At 43.1% G+C, this 13966-nt stretch overlaps 1 protein-coding gene across 2 annotated transcripts in view; it reads right to left on the reverse strand.

Moving 5' to 3' along the window:
* PITPNC1 (phosphatidylinositol transfer protein cytoplasmic 1) overlaps positions 1–13966 on the reverse strand; it is a 311332-nt gene that overhangs the window by 281824 nt on the left and 15542 nt on the right. The window lies entirely within an intron of this gene.

Consider the following 13966-nt stretch of genomic DNA (forward strand, 5'->3'; position numbering starts at 1 on the left):
CCACCACGTCGGCCTTATTTTAGATTTTTAAATTTAAAACTTTTGTGTTTTAAAGGTCACTATGAAAAAGTGAAAAGACAAACCACAGAACGGAAGAAAATGTTTGCAAATCAAATATTTGATGAGGGTCTAGCATCGAGAACATATAAGGAAGTTTTACAACTCAACAAAAGAAGACATGTAACCCAACTGAAAACTAGACAAAGGATTGGAACAGAAATTTATTCAAAGAAGATATACAAATTGCCAGTAGATGAAAAGATTTCCAACATGATTAGTCATTAGGGAAATGCAAATCAAAATCACAATGAGATACCACTTCACACCTACTAGAATGGCTAGGACCAAAAAGATAGAAAGTACAGTGCTGGCCAGGATGTAGAGAAATTGGAACCATCGTACACTGTAGGTGGGAATGTAAAACGGTGCAGGCACTGTGGAAACCAGTTTGGCAGCTCCTCAAAAACCTAAACATAAAATTACACATGACCCAGCAATCCCACCCCTAGGTATATATCCCAAAGAACTGAAAGCAAGTGGTTAAATAAAAGCTTGTATGTGAATGTTCATAGCAGCATTGTTCATAATAGCCAAAAACTGGAAACAACCCAAATGTCCAATAATATAAATGTATATCCATACAATCAAATATTATTAAGCCATGAGGCCAGGCATGGTGGCTCACACCTGTAATCCCAGCACTTTAGGAGGATGAGGTGGATGGATCACCTGAGGCCAGGAGTTTGAGACCAACCTTGCCAACATGGTGAAACCCTGCCTCTACTAAAAATACAAAAATTAGCCAGGCATGGTGGTGCGCACCTGTAATCCCAGCTACTCGGGAGGCTGAGGCAGAAGGATCGCTTGAACCTGGGAGGCGGATGCTGAAGTGGGCTGAGATCGCACCAATGGACTCCAGCCTGCTAGACAGAGCGAGACTTTATCTCAAAAAAAAAAAAAAAACTATATATAATATATACATAATTAAGCCATGAAAAGGAATGAAGTACTTACTGCTTCATGCTGCAACACACACCTTTCATTAAACATTATGCTAAGCAAAAGAAGCCAAACATGAAGGCCACACATTGTGTGATTCCATTTACATGAAATGTCCAGAATAGGCAAATCCATAAGGACAGAAAGTATAGATTAGTAGCTGCCAGTGGTTGGGGAAACAGGGAAATGGGGAGTGACTGCCAATGGATATGAGGTTTCTTTTGGGAGTAGTGAAAATATTCTAGAATTGGCCAAGCAAGGTGACACACACCTGAAATCCAGCTACTCAGGAGGCTGAGGCAGGAGAAATGTTTGAGCCCAGGAGTTCAAGGCTGTAGTGCGTGATGATCGCGCCTGTGAAAAGCCACTGTACTCCAGCCTGGCAACATAGCAAGACCCAATCTCCAAAAAGGGAAAAGAAAATATTCTAGAATTGAATAGTGGTGATGGGTGCATAACCTTAAGAATACACTAAAAACTAGGGATCTGTACATTTGTTTAAAAGAATGAATTTTGTGGCATGTGAATGATATCTCTTTGAAAATTTACTAGGAAAAAATAGCAAGTTATTGAAGACTAAATCCTCTATAATGCCATATGTATAGAAGGTCTGGGATCAGGAAGAGACGTATAGAAAATGTTGAATAGGGGCCAGGCATGGTGGCTCACACTTGTAATCCCAGCACTTTGGGAGGCCAAGGCGGGAGGATCACCTGAGCTCAGGAGTTCAAGACCAGCCTGGGCAACATGGCGAAACCCCATCTCTACTAAAAATACAAAAAATTAGCTGAGCGTGGTGGTGCATGCCTGTAATCCCAGCTACTCGGGAGGCTGAGGCAGGAGAATCGCTTGAACCCAGGAGGCAGAGGTTGCAGTAAGCTGAGATCACGACACTACACTCCAGCCTGGGCGACAGAGTGAGACCCTGTCTCAAAAAAAAAAAAAAAAGAAAGAAAGAAAATGTTGAGTAAACTCTTTAACATTCTACTTATTAAACGGACGATAGATTTATGGGTAAATTGATTCATACCCATGCAATATCCAATAAAAAATAAAAATTTTGAACAGAAATATATTTTTCTTGTTTTTTAAGCCACAATCAACACAAAATTAAATCTGATTTTTTTTTTTTTTTGAGACAGGGTCTTGCTCTGTCACGCAGACTGGAGTATAGTGGCACAATCACAGCTCACTGAAGCCCTGAACTCCCAGGCTCAAGTGATCCTCCCACCTCAGCCTCCCCAGTAGATGGGATTACAGTCATGAGCCACTGCACCTGTCCCTAAATCTGAATTTTTTTTTTTTTTTAAACAGAGTCTTACTCTGTTGCCCAGGCTGGAATGCAGTGGCACGATCTTGGCTCACTACAACCTCCACCTCCTGGGTTCAAGTGATTCTCATGCCTCAGCCTCCCAAGTAGCTGGGATTATAGGTGTGTGCCGTCATGCTTGGCTAATTTTTGTATTTTTAGTAGAGACAGGGTTTCACCATGTTGGTCAGGCTAGTCTCGAACTCCTGACCTCAGGTGATCTGCCTGCCTCGGCCTCCCAAAGTGCTGGAATCATAGGCGTGAGTCACGGTGCCTGGCCCTAACTCTGAATTTAAATGACCATAAACTGGTAGTCATCCTCAACTAAGCAACCACCATGTGCAAAGCACTATAAAAGCTCCTACAGGGAGTTAAAAAAGAGGTAATAACAAACATAATCCTACAGGCAACCCATAATCTACACCATGCCTGGCCACCAGCTCCAGAAAGCCATAAACCAGCTTCCCCATAGAATAATCTTAGCCAAGCTTTTGTCATTCCCAGCAGCAGCTACTAGTTTAAGCAACTCATTTCATACAATTAAAATATTAAATGTTTTACTCTGTGCTTCAAAAATATATTTTGAAAATATCTTTCATCTCCCTTTTATAAGTCTGCTTTTAAAGAACTCAGGATGGATGCAGGTTTAGAGCATGCTTGGTGAATTGTAAAGAACTTCTTTACAAGGCTCAGTTTTTCACTTGAAGTCATGTATTTTTAAAGCCCTGACTTAAATGATATCTTTAGATTATCACACATTCTCATCCAGGCTCTATTACATCTTAGTTTCTGAATATTCATATAATGACATCTTAAAGTGCCTGTTTGCAAGACACAGTCTAGATAGACATAGTTTTCTAAAAAACAATCAAGGTTTCCCTCAAGATTTATAATAGCTCGAAGGTAATCTAAAATTGTATCTACGTTTCTGGTTTTACCAAAGAATGGCAAATGCAAATAATGTTAACTTGAACAGTCATTTTCCACTGAGAATGTTCATATTCTTAATTTACATTACAGTTTTGAAGATATATGCTCCAGAAATGTTACCATTCCAGTAAATAATTGAGGAACATATCCCCATTTTAGGATATTTAGTATATCAGTACAAATAACTTGACAATGAATTAACATCAACTTCTCTTTGGTTATGCAAAACAAAGGTGTTGTTGGAATGGAATTTGTAGCCAAAAAGCCCAGGGATTTTGTTTGTTTGTTTTGAGATGGAGCCTGGCTCAGTCGCCCAGGCTGGAGAGCAGCGGCGCAATCTCGGCTCACTGCAACCTCCGCCTCCCAGGTTCAAGGGATTCTCCTGCCTCAGCCTCCCAAGTAGCTGGGATTACAGGCACCTGCCACCACACGCGGCTAATTTTCGTATTTTTAGTGGAGACAGGGTTTCAGGATGTTGGCCAGCCTGGTCTCAAACTCCTGACCTCAGGTGATCCACCCACCTCAGCCTCCCAAAATGCTAGGATTACAGCCGTGAGACATAACGCCCGACCAAGCCCAGGGTTTACACCCAGCTCTGCCATTAATGATGGGGGTAATTTTGTCAAATCTTCTAAGCCCCAATTTCCACGTCTGTTAAATGAAGATAATAGGATCCACCTTGGAGGATAACTGCAAAATTGAAATGAGATGATTAACACATTGAGCCTGGCCCACTAGAATGTTCCATAAATGTTGGCCCTCTGTGTTCTCCCTTCCCCTTAAAGCAAAGCCTTGGTAAATAAATGTCCACACGGACACATATATAATTATGATTAAATGTTTATACACTAAAACAGTTGGCTTCACCATTTTCTAAATTTTCTCCTCTGCATACAAAATTATAATCTTAAACTGTTTCTCAAAATATCTAATGAGAACCTTATTTTAAAAATTAAAACAAATGAGGAAGTAGGGAATAGTTCATTTTTAGCCTTATGAATATAATTGAGGGTTTCATTTCTACACCCAAATACCTACTGGTTTCTGCAACAAAGGAAAGCAGTCATGACTTTTTTTTTTTTTTTTTTTTTTTTGGTAGAGACGAGGTCCACTATGTTGCCCAGGCTAGTCTCCAACTCCTGGACTAAAGCAATCCTCCCGCCTTGGCCCCTTGGGATTACAGGCACAAGCACTTCACCAGGCCAGACCTATGTTTTATGATTTAGATGTTACTGAAAAGTCAGTGACTTAGAGAAAGACACAAAGGCATGCTTATCACATCTGCCACGAAGCTAAGAGGAATGGTTAATACAGATATAACAGAAGCAAGAATCAAAAACGTGGTCAGGCCAGGCGCGGTGGCTCACGCCTGTAATCCCAGCACTTTGGGAGGCCAAGGTGAGCAGATCACTTGAGGTCAGGCGTTCCGGACTAGCCTGGAACTAGTCAAACTCTGTCTCTACTAAACTGGTCAAACTCTGTCTCTACTAAAAACACAAAAATTAGCCGGGCATGGTGGTGGGCACCTGTAATCCCAGCTACGTGGGAGGCTGAGGCAGGAGAATCACTTGATCCAGGGAGGGGAAGATTGCAGTGAACAGCGATTGCGCCACTGCACTCCAGCCTGGGCGACAAAGCGAGACTCCAATTCAAAAAACAAACAAACAAACAATAAAAACATGTGGTCAAACTTGAAACTAGTGGATGCCATTCATTGCATTTGTTTCAAAGTCCTATGGTTATGGTTGCTGTGGTATGGCTGCTTGTTTTCAGCAGAACACATACCCACAGGTTAGAGAGACAGCTTTGTCAGGAAACGGCGGGGGGGCGGGGGATGGGGGGTGGAGAAGACCAAGTGTAACTGACCACCTTGTCAGAAGCAGCCAGCAGTTTGATGCGGCTTCTGAAAATGACAGTGCTAGTGTTAAAGCTGAAGTTCCAGTGATTTCAGCACTGGTCCTCCAATATCTAAGATCAGTAAATAACGGCCCATGGGCCAGATGCAGCCCATAGCCTGTTTTTGTACGCCTCTCCAACTACAAATGGGTTTTGCATTTTTAAATGGTTGGAAAAGAAAAAGCAAAAGGCACATAATATTTCGTGGCATGTGAAAATTTTATGAAATTCAAATTTCAGTGTCCACAAATAAAATGTTACTGGAACACAGCCACGCCTATTCATTTACGTGTTGCCCTATGCCTGCTTTCATGTTACGAGGTCAGAGTTGAGTAGTTGCAACAGAGACCTTACGGCTTGCAAGTCTAAAATATTGCTATCTGGCGGTTTGCAGAAAAAGTTAGTTGACCTCTGCTGTAACGCATTGCGTTCAATATTTTCTAAAGGGCAATAAGAAAGAGGAACCACAGGAATGGTGAGGGAGACAAAAGCATTTCATAAATTCAATCTGAAGGAATTGAGAGTAGCAAGCCAGTGGAAGAGAAGATCAAAGGAGAACAATCTAGATTTCTTTTCTTTTTTTTTTTTTTTTTTTTGAGGTAGAGTCTCACTCTGTCTTCTAGGCTTGAGTGCAGTGGCGCGATCCCGGCTAACTACAACCTCCGCCTCCCGGGTTCAAACAATTCTCTGCCTCAGCCTCCTGAGTATCTGGGATTACAGGCGCCCACCACCACACCCGGCTAATTTTTGTATTTTTAGTGGAGATGGGGGTTTCACCATCTTGGCCAGGCTGGTCTTGAACTCCTGACCTTGTGATCCACCTGCCTCAGCCTCCCAAAGTGCTGGGATTACAGGCATGAGCCACCGCACCCAGCCAACATTATAGATTTCTTTAAATGTTTAAAGAGTCAGCATGTGGAAAGGGCTTGTGTTCGTCACTATAGTGGTAGAAACGATCCTGAAAGCTCTAAGGAGTCAGATACCAACTAAACATGAGAAAGCATCTTCCAACAAATCAAAGTGGAAAATCGTAGAGGTTATATTACCAAAAAGAGCCCACACCCAAGCGATGGCTGGTATTAAGCCCAAAGGCAAGATGATTGCCATCCAAGATTATCATTGAAAGGACTCTTAAGTGGGTAGGAAGTTTAACTGGTTTAATACTCAGGTTCTTTCTGTGATTTTTATCTCAAAAGAAAGAAAACTGGCCAGGCGCGGTGGCTCACGCCTGTAATCCCAGCATTTTGGGAGACCAAGGCGGGCGGATCACTTGAGGTCAGGAGTTTGAGACCAGCCTGGCCAACATGGTGAAACCCCGTCTCTACTAAAAATACAAAAATTAGCTGGGTGTGGTGGCACATGCTTGTAATCCCAGCTACTCGGGAGGCTGAGGCAGGAGAATTGCCTGAACCCAGGAGGTGGAGGTTGCAGTGATGCAGTGAGCCGAGTTGGCACCACTGCACCCCAGCCTGGGTGACATGACAGAGTGAGACACCATCTCCAAAAAAAAAACAGAAAGAAAACAATCATAATTGGCAGGTGAAAGCGTAACGAACAATTTCTGCTACCACATTCACGAAGGATTAGACCCTACAGGGAAATCTACTTTTATTACATATTTATATATGTATTTTATTATATATAGTTATATGTAATAAATATATATCGATTAAAATGGGCATGTTAAAAAGAGGCCTTTCATTTAAATAGAGTACATCAGCTATAAGAAGAATCACATTACGAAAAGAAGGGTTATTTTTAGAAAGAGGGCTCTGGTTACACAAAATAAGGAAAGGACATCCACTGCTAAATAAAATGAGCTGAAATCTTTCCTTGTGTTACTACAGGAAATCAGCACGGCACTACTTGAAAGAGGAAAAAAGTCTATATATAAAACGTAAAGGGGGAGGAATGCGTTTTAAAAAAATGCTAAACTATAAACTACAGTTAAGGGCACAGTCGTGTGACTTATTTGCACCAGACTTCTTCGCAAAATAGTTTTGCAAATGACTTCCCAAAGCACAGCCACCTGTTAGGCTGTTATTTTGGCCTATTTCCAATGGCAATCTTGTCACCCGAGCAAGAGACACACCACCATAGCAACATAAACATCAGGGTGCTGGAATGAAATTTAAAGTAGCAATTTATAGCCCCTGCAGGGCTGGAAATAAACTAATCCTTAAGCCTTTATGACTATGACACAACATTCCCACTGGGCAAAGTTAGATCCCACGGACATCTCGGGATTTCCCATAGGCCATTTGGAAAGCAGAGACTCCAAAATACCTATTGCACTAGAGGGTCCCCCTAAAATAAAGGCATTTTAAAGTGTGAGACAGTACCTAGCCCATTATGATCACCAGGTGTTTTCACACTCCCCACAAATGGACAATGACCATGACCCCTTGTATTTGCGGAGTAGGCTCCATATTGCATGAGATCAGCCCCTAATACAGGCCAAAAGAGGGCATTTGACAGTTGAGAAAATTGACAGGCGAGGCCCAGGAAAATGAGTCTTTCTCAATCAAATCATTGATATCACACAGCAAGGACTGACTAGGTCTTCCGTGTCCACACTCTTCCACAGTATTGCACCAACCCCAACTCCGAGCAACTTACAGGTACTTTGGCTCAGGGAGATAAAATGCAAAGGTGTTTCATCAAATGAAAAGGTAGAGTAAAATGAAAGAAAAATCAAGTTTGAAAGTGACTATGCCTGTTTTCAGGGGTAAGTTTTTGCACTGTTGGAATTTGCCATTTGATCTTGGAATACATTCTTAAATAAATGTGGTTATGTTATACATCATTTTAATGCACATTCTTTCGCTTTTTTTTGCTAATGACTTATTACTTGCTGTTTATTTTATATTTATTTTAGACTATGGAAATGATGTTAGACAAAAAGCAAATTCGAGCGATTTTCTTATTTGAGTTCAAAATGTGTGGTAAAGCAGCGGAGACAACTCTCAACATCAACAACGCATTTGCCCCCAGGAATGGCTAAAGAATGCACAGTGCAGTAGTGGTTCAAGAAGTTTTTCAAAGGAGACGACAGCCTTGAAGATGAAGCTAGTGCCCAGCCATTGAAAGTTGACAACGACCAACTGAGAACAACCATCAAAGTTTACCCTCTGACAGGCATAGTGGCTCACGCCTGTAATCCCAGCACTTTGGGAGGCCGAGGTGAGCAGATCACAAGGTCAGGAGTTCGAGACCAGCCTGGCTAACACAGTGAAACCCCGTCTCTACTGAAAATACAAAAATTAGCCGGGCGTGGTGGCATGTGCCTGTAATCCCAGCTACTCGGGAGGCTGAGGCAGGAGAATCGCTTGAACCCAGGAGGCGGAAGTTGCAGTGAGCCGAGATCGCACCACTGCACTCCAGCCTGGGAAACAGAGCGCGACTGCGTCTCAAAAAAAAAAAAAAAAGCTGATCCTCTTACAACTACACCAGAAGTTGCCGAAGAACTCTGCGTCAACCACTCTATGGTTACTCGGCCTTTGAAGCAAATTGGAAAGGTGAGAAAGCTTCATAAGTGCATGCCTCATGAGCTGAGCGAAAATCAAAAACATTGTCGTTTTGAAGTGTTGTCTTCCCTTACTCTATGCCACAACAATGAACCATTTCTCGATCGGATTGTGACGTGCAATGAAACGTAGATTTTATACGACAACTGGTGATGATCAGCTCAGTGGCTGGATTGAGAAGAAAATCCAAAGCACTTCCCAAAAGCCAAACTTGCACCAAAAAAAGATCCCGGTCACTGGTGGTCGCTGCTGCTGGTCTGATCCACTACGGCTTTCTGAATCCCGGGGAAACCATTACAGCTGAGAAGTATGCTCAGCAAATCGATGAGATGCACCAAAAACTGCAACTCCTGCAGCCGGCACTGGTCAACAGGAAGGGCCCAATTCTTCTCCACAACAACACCCAACTGCACGTCGCACAACCAATGCCTAGAAAGTTGAACCAATTGGGCTACAGAGTTTTGCCTCCTCCGCCATATTCACCTTACCTCTTGCCAACCGATTACCACTTCTTCAAGCATCTCGACAACTTTTTGTACAGAAAAACGCTTCCACAACCAGCAGGATGAAGAAAAAAATGCTTTCCAAGAGTTCGCTGAATCCCGAAGCACAGATTTTTACATTACAGGAAAAAACAAACTTATTTCTCATTGGCAAAAATGTGTTGATTATTTTGATTAATAAAGATGTATTTGGGCCTAGTTACAATGATTTAAAATTCATGGTCTGAAAGCACAATTACTTTTGCGCCAATACTTGCTATGGGAGGGGATAAATTACAAGGACTTAAAATTTGAACACTTTTTTTTTTTTTTTTTTTTTGAGACGGAGTCTCGCTCTGTCGCCCAGGCTGGAGTGCAGTGGCGCGATCTCGGCTCACTGCAAGCTCCACCTCCCGGGTTCACACCATTCTCCTGCCCCAGCCTCTCGAGTAGTTGGGACTACAGGTGCCCGCCACCACGCCCGGCTAATTTTTTGTATTTTTAGTCAAGACAGGGTTTCACCATGTGAGCCAGGATAGTCTCGATCTCCTGACCTCGTGATCGGCCCGCCTCGGCCTCCCAAAGTGCTGGGATTACAGGCGTGAGCCACCGCGCCTGGCCTTGAACACTTTGAAGTATTGATGCAAAAACAAGTGGTCAGCTGTGGCCAAATGTGCAATTCAAAAAGATCCAAGAAAAGTAGAAAGCAAGTTGAACATCCTGATTGGAGATGGGACACACCCAAACGTGTGTCTTGAGGTGGCTGCAAAGTCCTCTGGCCTGAGCCAGGGTAAGCAGGTTTTACCCCAGCCCATGATTCAGAGAGATGTTCAGTGCAGATCCTGAGCTCAGCAGAGAGCAACATAAGCCTGGACTCCAGCCCTAAAATCCCAATCCATTAACCCCCGACGTCATTTCTCCACTGCATCTTTTTACTTTGTTCTTAACTTTTCTCAAAAAGAGAGGTGTGGAAGACCCTCAGGGCAGTTCCTTCTCCAGGTCTAGAGAACAGATTTTTGGCCAGGACAGCACTGAGGTGGCCATTCTGGAGATGAAAAATAGATGAATCCGTGATGAAGCTTCTGTGATACCAGGGATCTGGCTGCTTTTGATCTCAGAACCATTACTGAAGTCTCTCTTTAAAAAATAAGATGGTCGCGGCCAGGCGTGGTGGCTGACGCCTGCAATCTCAGCACTTTGAGAGGCCGAGGCGGGTGGATTACCTGAGGTCAGGAGTTCGAGACCAGCCTGGCCAACATGGAGAAACCCCGTCTATACTAAAAATACAAAAATTAGCCAGGCGTGGTGGCAGGCGCCTGTAATCCCAGCTACTTGGGAGGCTGAGGCAGGAGAATCGCTTGAACCTGGGAGGCAGAGGTTGCAGTGAGCTGAGATCACGCCATCGCACTCCAGCCTAGGGGATAAGAGTGAGACTTCGTCTCAAAAAATAAACAAATAAATAAAAATAAATTTTAAAAAATAAGATGGTTGCCAGGTGAAATGGCTTATACCTGTAATCCCAGCACTTTGGGAGGATGAGGCAGGAGGATTCCTTGAGCCCAGGAGTTGAAAAACAGCCTGGGCAACATAGCAAGACCCTGTCTCTAAACTTTTTTTTTTAATTAGCCCAGTGTAGTGGCACACACCTGTGGTCCCAGCTATTCAGGAGGCTGAGGCTTGAGCTCAGGGAGGTGAAGGCTGCAGCGAGCAGTGACTGCACCACTGCACTCCAGTCTGGGCAACAGAGAGAGACCCCATCTCAAAAAATAAAAATAAGGCCAGGTGTGGTGGCTCACGCCTGTAATCACAGCACTTTGGGAGGCCGAGGCTGGTGGATCACCTGAGGTCAGGAGTTCAAGACCAGCCTGGCCAACATGATGAAACCCCGTCCCTACTAAAATACAAAAATTAGCCAGGTGTGGTGGCGGGTGCCTGTAATCCCAGCTACTTGGGAGGCTAAGGCAGGAGAATTGCTTGAACCTGAAGTCAGAGGTTGCAGTGAGCTGAGATCACGCCACTGCACTCCAGCCTGGGCAACAGAATGAGACTCCATCTCAAAAATAAAGAAAGAAAGAAAAATAAAAATAAAAAATAAGATGGTTTGTGACAAACATAACCTAAATATAAAAGAAACAACTCCTAGAGAACATGGTCAAAAGGCTGAGCACCTACGTAAATAATGGCTAATTTTAAATATACTTAACCTTTCCAAAGTGTTTTTCTTGAAAAGGCTTAAGGGGATTATTCCATTTGGACCCCTAATAGCCTAATTACCTTAAAAACACACAAGCACACACAACCACCACCAAGCTCCTTGTCAGACAAATTTTGGCAAAAAGAAAAATCTCAAAGTATGCCCATATCTGCAGTACTATAAGCCATGCTGCTGAAAAGCATAATTACACTCAGCTGTGTCCAAGTTTCCATCAAACGCGATCCAAAAGAGGTGAACTATTAAGTCCTGAATCTAAAGATTTTTCATTTTGAACACGATGCTTCTTCATGAGCAGCAAAAACATAATATTAAAAAATGAGCATTTGTCATGGCCTTCAATAGCCCAGGGTTTGAGTCTCCAGCCCGCACGGTACAATCTGTACCCCGATGACTAAATGCAATTCTAGTTACCAAACTCCTGGCACTTGGGTGGGGGGGGGCAGGATTAAAAAAAAATCACATTTATATCTTTAAACCTATCTCATTTTCAGTGTTTTTAAGTATTGAGAAAAACCACTTTCATCCACTGCGTCACTTTTATGGAGGCTACAATAATCCAGAATGATGATTCATGTGGGATGTAAGGGCCACATCAGTCTTTTCATCAGCACCAGCATCACTGTTATTATTTTAAGTCAGGGAAAACTCAGCAAAACGTTCTTGATGGAGGGCCACGCCACCAGGGCACTAACTATAGGAAATTTACACATTTCAGAAGACATGCTCCTCAGCTCAAGCACAAACTTCTCTAGTGATAACCCCTGTTTTCAAAACTACCTGTCCAGGCCAGGTGTGGTGGCTCTCACCTGTAATCCCAGCACTTTGGGAGGCCAAGGCAGGAGGATTGCTTGAGGCTAGGAGTTCGAGACCAGCCTGGGCAATGTAACAAGACACCTCCCCGCCCATCTCTACAAAAAGAAAAAAATTAGCCAGACATGGTGGTGCAGACCCGTTGTCCTAGCTACTCAGGAGGATAGCGTGAGCCCAGAAGTGTGAGGCTACAATGAGTCATGATGGTGCCTGGGCAACAGAGTGGGACCCTATCTCTAAAAAAAAAAAAAAGAAAAAACCTGTCCAGATAAGCAGGTGATTACAGATCCCTTTTCTCAGCCATCTATCCAATGATGTTTTTCTACTTTAGTTGCTAATTACCAGTTTAATAAGAGCGTTGTTTTCTATAACTTTAAAAATATATACATAAATAGATATGGGGTCTCACTATGTTGGCCAGGCTGTTCTTGAACTTCTAGGCTCAGTGATCCTCCTACCTCATCCTCCCAAAGTGTTGAGATTATAGGTATGAGCCACTGCTCCTGGCAATTTTTTTTTCCTTGAGACGGGGTCTCACTCTGTTGTCCAGGCTAGAGTGCAGTGGCACGATCTTGGCTCACTGCAAGCTCCGCCTCCCGGGTTCACACCATTCTTCTATCTCAGCCTCCCCAAGTAGCTGGGACTACAGGTGCCCACCACCACGCCTGGCTAATATTTTGTATTTTTAGTCGAGACGGGGTTTAGCCAGGATGGTCTCGATCTCCTGACCTCGTGATCAGCCCACCTCGGCCTCCCAAAGTGCTAGGATTACAGGCGTGAGCCACCGTGCCCGGCCTTAACTGAGTAACATTTTCATTCTTGTCAGTTCTCTTAGTGATGTCTACAAATAGAGCTTTCAACTCCCTATAGCCAATGACCTGGGTTTTATTAGATTTTATAGTACAATGGTCCTGCCGCTTTCAAGTAGCAGTTTGTCATGAACACTATCCAAGAAAGTATCTAGAAAAATGTTGGTCTTCAGAGTTTCAATCCAATCTGAGAAGCATTTTCCTACTAGGGAGAAAAGGTGTTTATTTAACCCTTACTGTTACCAAAACATTACACATTTACAACACAAAGGTTAAAGAAGGCCAGGCTTGGTGGCTCATGCCTGTAATCCCAGCACTTTAGGAGGTTAAGGCGGGAGGATCACTTGAGCCTAGGAGTTTGAGACCAGCCTGGGCCACATAACCAGACCCTCATCTCTTCTGTGATACTGGGGATTTGGCTGCTTTTGATCTAAGAATCAGTACTAAACTCCCTCTTTAAAAAATAAGATGGGCCGGGCATGGTGGCTCACGCTTGTAATCTCAGCACTTTGGGAAGCTGAGATGGGTGGATCATGAGGTCAGGAGTTTGAGAACAGCCTGGTCAATGTGGTGAGGCCCCATCTCTGTGAAAAATACAAAAATTAGCCGGGTGTGGTGGCGGGTGCCTGTTCAGTTTCAGCTACTCGCGAGGCTGAGGCAGAAGAAAAAAGAAAATGTTACACGGTTAACTTATTCATATGCCATTACACTGACTTAAGTTATATTTTTCTCTTGAGTTAAACATTTCTAAAATCCCAAAAAATAAGCTAACATTTTAACTGGTCTTCCTTACTCAGAAAAGGGGTCTAAATAATGTCTATTTCTACCTGCTACAGCACTGTCTTTAGTCAAATATTCTGTCTTCTACCTTAAGAGAACACTGGTCAGTGCCAACCCTGCTTCTTTGAAATGCTTCTAAAGTCAGTATATTTCTGCTTTAGTAAGTACTTCTGTTAAATGATGATACAGTAATATTTCTAAATTAAAAT

This window comes from Gorilla gorilla, chromosome 4, assembly GCF_029281585.2.
Source record: "Gorilla gorilla gorilla isolate KB3781 chromosome 4, NHGRI_mGorGor1-v2.1_pri, whole genome shotgun sequence".
In the NCBI taxonomy this organism is placed as follows: domain Eukaryota; kingdom Metazoa; phylum Chordata; class Mammalia; order Primates; family Hominidae; genus Gorilla; species Gorilla gorilla.